At 44.9% G+C, this 8,523-nt stretch overlaps 1 non-coding gene across 1 annotated transcript; it reads right to left on the bottom strand.

Moving 5' to 3' along the window:
* Nucleotides 1-5,864: 5,864 nt before the first annotated feature.
* On the bottom strand, nucleotides 5,865-5,947 carry TRNAL-CAG (transfer RNA leucine (anticodon CAG)). The gene has a single exon. It is a non-coding gene; the product is annotated as a tRNA-Leu (tRNA).
* Between the last annotated feature and the right edge of the window lie 2,576 nt (nucleotides 5,948-8,523).

The raw sequence follows: 8,523 nt of genomic DNA, 5'->3' as shown, positions 1-8,523 counted from the left end.
TTCCATCAATGCTCTTTTATTGATTTCTTCTGCAGATGGAATTACATGGAGATCTCACACAGGGAACTCAATCCCGGCTCCAGAGCTCATATTTGTTGGTCCATCCCACCCGGATTTTTGCAGGTTTGCCAGCTTACACCACATATGGAGTCCTCTTCCATGGGAAAACATGGAAATGTTTTGTCCAAATAAAGGCAGGAAACCTCACTGCATGGGGTCTGGAGGCAGACTTGGTTTTGATGTATCCCATGAAGAGGTCACAGAAAAAAAGAAAAGACTCAGGATAAAGGCTGGAATTGATTTTTCACTATGGGATGGAATATCAGGAGTGGTTTCTTCTGTGTGAATGTTTATCTAAAGACCTGCTTGGGTTTCTACCAGCTCATATGGAATGGGAAAGAGGCCTGTGCTACCCTGCATCCCAAAAATGGGGGTCTTGGGTGAAGGAAAGGCTGGGAAATTGAAGGGGCAGGACGTTCCCTTTGGTTTTCTTTTTAAATGTCTTGTTAAAAAGGAGATTTGATTTGTATTTTTTCATGGGGAAAGATTCCTGTATCAGGACTACAAGGCTCAGTCAGAGTCCTGGGCTCTGTCTGGGGCTTCTCAGAGTCCACCTGGTGGGTTATCCCCAGAAATCACATTCCCTTCAGCAGTGACATCACTTGCATTCCTCTCTTCTCTGAATCACTGACCTCTGCTCTTTCCAAGATTCAGCTCCCCAGCAACATGAGGAGGCAAAAGGGTCTTTCCTTTGCCCCTCCCATTTCCACAGGTTTGGTAAAATTTCTGTTTTCCAGGGATATCATTGCCCAGTAGACCTTTTATAACTTTTATCAAGGACCATTAACACCTCAGGTTTGGAAAATCACTGAACTTAAGGGGTTTTGAACCCTGATTTTATGTTACTTATATTTCTTTTTCCCCAGTGCTTTTATTTCTCCTGATTGTCTTCAGTTTCTCATTGGATCCTGGAGACAGGAAGCTGTTCCCAGATCACCCAGGCTGAAAACTCTTCTGTTTTAAGGTATCCAGACCTCAGACAAGAAGTTTGAGAGCCATAACACAAATGATACAAGGTGCATATATAAAATTCCACTGCACACATCCAGGCACGTTCAACTCGGAGAAATTTCCCGAAGGAGAACTCCGTTTCTCCTGCTCTGATTTATTCTGATGCCTTATTTCTTTCCATCTCCATTCATCAAAGCCTGAATGGGATAACAGCCTTAATAGATGCTAATTAGCAATATAAACCATCCACTATGCAGTAATAGCAAAATCAGACTGAAAAAAGCCCTGTCAAAATAATGGTTGGGCCTGATGTTTGAAAGGGGGAAAATGCAGTTGGATTCTTAATACTGGAGTGCAACTGAGAAAGAAAAGAGAAATTACTGCTTTTCCCATGTAAATTATAAGCAATTAAGCCAGGCGTGGAATAAACTTTAGGACTAGAACCCCTTTGACTTTCCTTTGTCAGCTTCTCCCTGTGTTTCAGGGGTCTGCAGGAGCTGAAACACAATTTTGGTGTGTTTATTTGCGGCTCTGGTTTGATTTGATGCTCCAGCAGGGAAGCACAGCTCCAACCAGCACAGGTTTCCTGCTGGAAAGAGGAGACACATTCTGGATCCAGCTCAGGGCCTTCCTTTCAGTGGGTGCAGATGTTTTGCTTTCGCTTGGAGGATTGGTATGTGTTAATTGGGCAAAGAACAGTAATTAGGCAGGGTGTGTGGGTGATGATTTATCTGGATACCACCACGGAGCCTCCCATAAGGCCTCGAGGCTGAAGCAGCCCTTGTGTACTCCCCTTAATTGCCTGGACAACTGTACACCTAAAATTTGGGGTGTCTTCCTCCCCCCTCCCCCCCAAATCCTCCCTGCTCAAACATGGAACTCTTGCCGTCCCTTTGGAAAACAGGCAATTTCCAGGGAAAAAGAAGGATCACTTCTGGCCATGCTATGAGATTACATCAGACCATAGGATGGGATTGCACATGTGGGGTGGAGAGGCAGCACTGGTCTCTTCTCTCTGGAGATCAGTGATAGTGCCACCAAAACTGTGGGAAAACCAAAAAAACCAACCTCATTTTTTAGTGTTAGAGAATCAAAGCATTACTTTGTTCTGGCCAGGATGTGCAACAGAAATCATTTCACCCACACATAGCCGGGTTGTGCAGAGAAAATCATTCCATCACACAGGAATTTTAGTTGATTTTTCTCATACTTATACAGTCAAAACTCATAGAAATTTATTGGTTCAATGGTCATTGGTCCCAAGTAGCTCAGTTCTTAGTATTTGGGTTCCTATTGGATACAGATTTCTTTGCCTCTGATGCTAATTAGGTTCTCATTCTTGGGTTCTTTTATCTCTCTTTTCCCAGACCAGGGGTCTCAGACCATGCCAGGGGTGATGTTTGGAGTTCTTTAATGGTGGTTTATGGTCATCATCTTTCGTGTATCTCCTCTGCTACCCCCCGTCTGTTGAGATGTTCAGCTCATCAGACCTCGCCTGGTAAAACAATCTTTTGAAAAGAAACTTCAGTTCCCTCCCCCACCCCGGGCAAAGGTGAACAAAACCCCTGACTAAACTTCTATAAAAAAATTTTAAACTTGGTATCAGTTCCAACAATTGGACCCGAGGGAATGGCCTGAAGTTGTGCCAGGGGAGGTTTAGGTTGGAAATAAGGAGAAGTTTTTCACTCAGAGCTGGTCGGACTCTGGAACAGCTCCCCAGGGAAGTGGTCACAGCCCCAAGGCTGCCAGAGTTCAAGAAGTGTTTGGAAAACACTCTCAGGCACAGGGTGGGATTATTGGGATGTCCAGGACCAGGAGCTGGACTTGATGATCCTTGTGGATTCCTCCCAGCTCAGGATATTCACCCTGGGAAGGACATTCTCGAGTATTATCTCAATGCCCAATGTTTTAAAGCTGATCATGTTCATGCCACATTCTACTGGGTCATTTTAAAGGAGAAAACCAGGCCATTAACTGAACTTCACTTGTCACCAAGCTGTCCTGAAGTGCTCCAGAATATTTGGATGCCAATCAAAGTGCTGGCCATGTTGCAGGGATCAGCTGCTGGGATTATTCTGACTTCAGGAAAAACCACAAAATTACGGTGAATTCAAATGTTGACGCCCATCAGAAAAGGAGCAGCTTTTTCTGTGAAACATTCCAAGTTGGTGTCCACTTAAAAGTTGTTGGAACAAGCAAATTCCGTGTTCCTGTCTCTCTGTTTATCCACCTACCTGCCTATTTATGGAGCTAATTTTCCTCAAGAGCTTCAGAATTCCTCCTGGGTTGCATCATTTTGTGGGGAGGATCTTATACGTCATGGGATCAGAAAAGAAATATCTCCCCCACCATCCGGCTTCTGCAAGCCAGGTTTGGGCAGTAGGATATTCATTTCCTACAAAATTCCATATGAAAAGCAACAGTTCCCTATGTGTGTGTGTATATATATATATGTAAAGTCTGGAAGGCACTGAACAAATTTTGGGGGAGGTGTCTTTCTTCTGCAGTGAAAGTTTTCCTGGTGAATTCAACCCATTTCCGTCTCTACCCACAACTTCCCAGTGTTTCTCCTTCATGGTCCTGTTTCTGAGGTGTCTCTAAATTGGACTCAGTGTATCCAGAGGAGATTGGTGTCTTCCTGCCTTTCCAAGAACCCAGGAAGCAGAGTAAATTCCAAGCAGAAGTCTTTTATTATATAATCCTCTTTATTAAAAATTAGCCTACAGATGGTGTTTCTTTTCAAGTCCATCACTGAAAGCCAGAACTATTTTTTCGATTGTTTCTATTTAAAAACAACAACAACAACAAAAGATGATGAATTATCATCAGTTATTCTGTAAAACCCCAGATATTTCTGGAAAGATGAAGTTTTTAATACAAATGTTATATAATAGGAATGTCTACAGCAGAATGCATTAAATTCCAAGCAGCTCAGGCTGTATTTTCTTTCACTTCCCACTGCTCCTAATAACAACTCTTTGTTCCACTCCAAGCCAATCTTTCTCACTCTTGGTTTTACATTATAATGCCTGTAGACAGTTCTGGTCCCCTTAGTCAGGGATTAGACAAATTGCACACATTGTTTCCTTTTAATCTCATCTCCCTCCTGACTTCTGAAATACTCAGAGTTGTTCTTCACCATCCTCTGCAGTTTACCAACACTTCCTTGATATTTTGATGTGCTGAACGAGCGCCATTCCACAGTGGGAATCAGATGATCCCAAAACACTCAATCCTTCTTGTTCAGCAGCAGTTTTGGGGGAAGCATCTCATTGCTGATTGCACCAGAACATCTGATTTTGGGAAAGCTGTTGCACACAGATATTCTAATTAGAGACAAGGCTTGGCTTCTTCTCCCACACAATTAATGACAGGACAAGGGGAGACGGCCTCAAGTTGCTCCAGGGGAGGTTCAGGTTCGATATCAGGAAAAAAATATTTACTGGAGGAGTGGTTAAACATCAAAACAGTGGCAGAGTCATCAACTCTGGCCATGACATGAAAACCTTCATGGTTTTATATCCTCAGTTGGACTTGGGCGCCAAGTCTTTCCTTCCACAATGTCTGTCTCAAAGGAAGACTTTATTTTTTAACTTAAAGCTTGAAATTCATCACTGCCCTGACATCAGCTCTGCACCCTGTTTTCCCCTTGCCCTCAGCAGAAAAGGTCCTTTGGTAATGATATTAAGAGGAAGGTGCACACCTGAGACTGCAGAAAGTGCTGCTGCGTTGTTTTTATCGAGAAAGCAAAGATGGGATGACTCATTTGGTCCAATTTCTTCACCTTTCAAGCCAAACCAGTTCTCCTGCTCTTTTTATGCACCTTTGGTTGCTGGACTCCCCTCTTTGCCTGGGAGGTATACAGGGATCTCAAGAACTTGCTACTGGTTTTGAAAAGGAATGATGGAAGAAATCCAGGAGCCAAGATTTGATTGCAATGGTGATAAGATATGACAAAAAAATTCTTGTGAAAGAAGAGTGGAGCAGTTACTGCTGAGAGTTCCTGCTCTGACAGATGAGGATATTTCCACTGCCAGCAGTACCCAAACACTGTGGGGCTGGACAAAACACTCTCAATAAAAGACATCATCTCGAAGAATTTGCAGCATAAAAGTTATGAAGCCTCACATGCATTAGGAAAAAAAATGGTGCAATAAAAAGATTGTTCTGGGTTTAGCTGCTGCAGCTGCTGCTTTGTTTTGTGCGGATTTTTGCCTTGTCTTGTTTAGGTTTGAAGAGGATTTCTGGGTTTGAGAATCATAGAATTGATAGGTTTGGCAAAGACGCCAAGATCATCATGCCCAGTCTTTGACCGAATGCCACCATGGCCACTGAATCGTGTTACAAAGTGCCACATTTACTCATTTTTTGAACACTTAGCTCATTGATCCAGCTTGTCCAGATCCCTCTGTAGAGCTGTCCATGCCACAAAGCAGATGGATTTCAATCCCAGCACTGGCATGGTGCCCCTTGGCTCCCCCAGCACACCTGGGTTTATCCCCTTCCCCTTCCTCTTCAAAGCTCGTTTAAAGTCCTCACAATCAGCCCCACAACTTGTGGGCTCACCCTTTTTCCCCTTTGAGACCCACCTGTCACCAACAGTCCCAGTGCCTGTAAAACACCAGAAAAGCCAAAATTCCACCTGAGCCAGGTGTTGATCCCGTGGAAAAATAAAACTGCACTTGCGCCAGGCGTTAATTAGCGGGAGGGACACACTTCAGCTTCATCACTGCCGACCTGAACAAGCAATAGGGTGATAACCGGGCTGGGCCACAGCAGGGACACCCCCAGGAATGTCTTACACAGGGAAGCAGCAGAATTCCCTGTGGGATGGCGCTGGCCAGCAAAGAAGTTGTCAGGAGTGGGATTCGAACCCACGCCTCCAGGGGAGACTGCGACCTGAACGCAGCGCCTTAGACCGCTCGGCCATCCTGACACCTGGAGCTTTTCCCTCTGCATCCTGAAATTCCTGGGGAATCGTTTTCCATCCCGTGTGTCCTCTGAGTGTGTGGAGCATTTCCTTGCACATCCAGGACTCCTCTCGGGGAAGCAAAGAACAGCCTGAACCGCAGAACTGACAGGAGGGTGCAGCCAGGTTGGGGTCGGTCTCTTCTCTCAAGGAACAAGGGATAAGACAAGAGGAAATGGCCTAAAATTGCACCAGGAATGGTTCAGATGGGGTATTAGGAAAAATTTCTTTAGTGAAAGCGTGATCAAGCATTGGAATGGGCTGCCCAGGGAAGTGCTGGAGTCACCAATCCCTGGAAGTGCTCAGAGGTGTGTGGATGTGGCTCAGGAATATGGTTTGGTGGTGAACACGGTGCCGGCTTAGTGATGGGCCTCTGTGATCTCAGAGGGCTTTTCCAACCTTAATAATTCCACGATAAGACTCAGAGCTCTCTCTATCCTCACTCATCACCAAGTTAACAATTAGTTAAAAGGTTAACAATTAGCTTAGGGTGGGCCTAACTGGTGCAATACCAAAAACCAGCTTAATGAAGGAAGAAAAAACCCCAAAGAACCCCAAGAATCAGAATAAAAAAAGAAAGATACAACAATTTCTGGCATATCCGCTTACCTCTGCCAGCTCCTTTCTTTTTCTTTCTCTTTGTTTTTTTTTTTTTTCTTCTTTCCCTGCAGAGTGCTGGAATTTGTCCAACAGACTTTAGATGAATTGACAGTGGCATATGCGTGAGCTGATGGCTGCGTGCAGCAGAGAGGTTTTCCCCTCCTCCAAAGCTCGGTGCAAACTCCTCAGAGAGGATCTGAGCAAGGTCATCTGTTCCCTTTGAAGGTGGAAACAGGGGAACAGCAGGACTTTGCAAGGGTCTGGAAACAGGGCTGAGGAAATTCAGTTTCAATTGAAGAGACAGGAGATTTTATTCCAAGAGAAAGGGAAATTGAGGTGAGAAGTCTTCCAGAGTGGCAGGAGTGGCTCACAAAATATATCTGAGAAAGAGAAAGACAAGCAAAATAAATTTCACCCTTCATGCAACAGGTGCTGCGGGATTGGAACTGGATCCTTAAGGTTTCTTCCAACCCAAACCAGTCTGGATTCTGTGATATTTTAAGGAGGTTTGGTAGTAACAATCCATGGTCCTGGGCAGCACTGAGGGTCTTCATGAGGGTCTTCACAGGAGAAGAGAGGTGAAATTTAGAGAAGGGAACCCAAGGCAGAGGGGGAGAGGGCTCCGAGCATTCAAGGTCCCTTCGAACTCAAACCTTTCTATGAATCTATAATTCTCTACAAAACCCCATTTTAGAGGATTTTACATGGAACTCTTATAACTGTATCATCACAGAGGAACACTTCATCACTTAAAAGTATCACTTTTAACTTCATCCTGCTGAAGAATTTCCTGAGCTTGTAAGGGAAGAGTTGCAGGATATCTATAATTATCAGCTACTTCTCCCCACGTTCCTGGCTGATGGAAAGTTTTTAGTCTTGAGCCCGGCCTAATGGGCCACGTTAGATAGAGGAGATTTTGGCCCTACAAATTCACAGCCTTGGTGCTTTTTGATGGATGCAAAGCCCTGTGTCACCACTGCCCATCACAGGGATGTGGCCTTAATGACAACGACCCTTTGCCCCAGGAGACATCAGTGGCAAAGAATGGAGTCAAACTCCAAGGAATTGAGCATCAACCTGCCACCAAAGCGATGTACCTCGTGTCTTTTATAAATTTAAAGGCAGAAATGGAGAAAAAGGGTGGGAGGGCAAGTCAGGGGATTCTGTGTTGGCTTAAAAGACATCCTGGTCAACCCCTGTTCCTCGAGCTCCTCCAGGCCTGGTGGCATCTGGATGTGGGTGGCCACCAGTGAGTAAGAAAGGTGTTTTGCAGAGCTCCAGCTGGTGAGGAATGAGCTGCGTGAGGCTCAGAGTGGGAAACACAATGCCAAGGGGTTTCCATTGGGTAAACATTCCACATTTGGATGGCTTTGTATGAGAATAAACAGCCGGCATAAAGGAAGCTGCCAACTCCCCATCAACACCATGTCCTTTTAAGGCTTTTTTTTTTTAACAGCTTCACAGACTCCCAGGCAGGATCGTGTAGCAGTCTTGAAATCAATGAGGCATTTGCCATTTCCCTCTCACCTTGTCTGCCTTTGCATTGGAACAGCTCCACAGCTCAGGTTTTGTGCCTGTGGATATCTCTCACTCCATCGTTAAAACAAACGATGCTTTGGCTCATCCTGGCTTGGGAAAGGAGAAGGGGCAGGAAAGTCTCGTTTGCTCATCCTGTCAGATGATGCATGGACTCAGAAGGGGATTTTGGAGGATTGGGGCAGCCAGCACCAGCTAAGAACAAGGGCAGAGCCTCACTTCAAGGTCAGGCATCTTGGGGAGAGCTCCTTCATGAAAGGTCACTCATCCAGAGGGACATCTCCAGGATTTTATGTTCCCATCCCATGTCCAGCAAGTGAGATCTTTAAATAGAAGAGGCCATAGCTCTCATCTCCCATGTGAGAAGGGAACCTTGGTGAGATTGTCTAACACTTTGTGCAATTCTA

This window comes from Aphelocoma coerulescens, chromosome 2 (assembly GCF_041296385.1).
Source record: "Aphelocoma coerulescens isolate FSJ_1873_10779 chromosome 2, UR_Acoe_1.0, whole genome shotgun sequence".
Lineage (NCBI taxonomy): Eukaryota > Metazoa > Chordata > Aves > Passeriformes > Corvidae > Aphelocoma > Aphelocoma coerulescens.
Note: the sequence above shows the minus strand (reverse complement) of the source record. Positions and strands in the feature narration are given on the sequence as shown.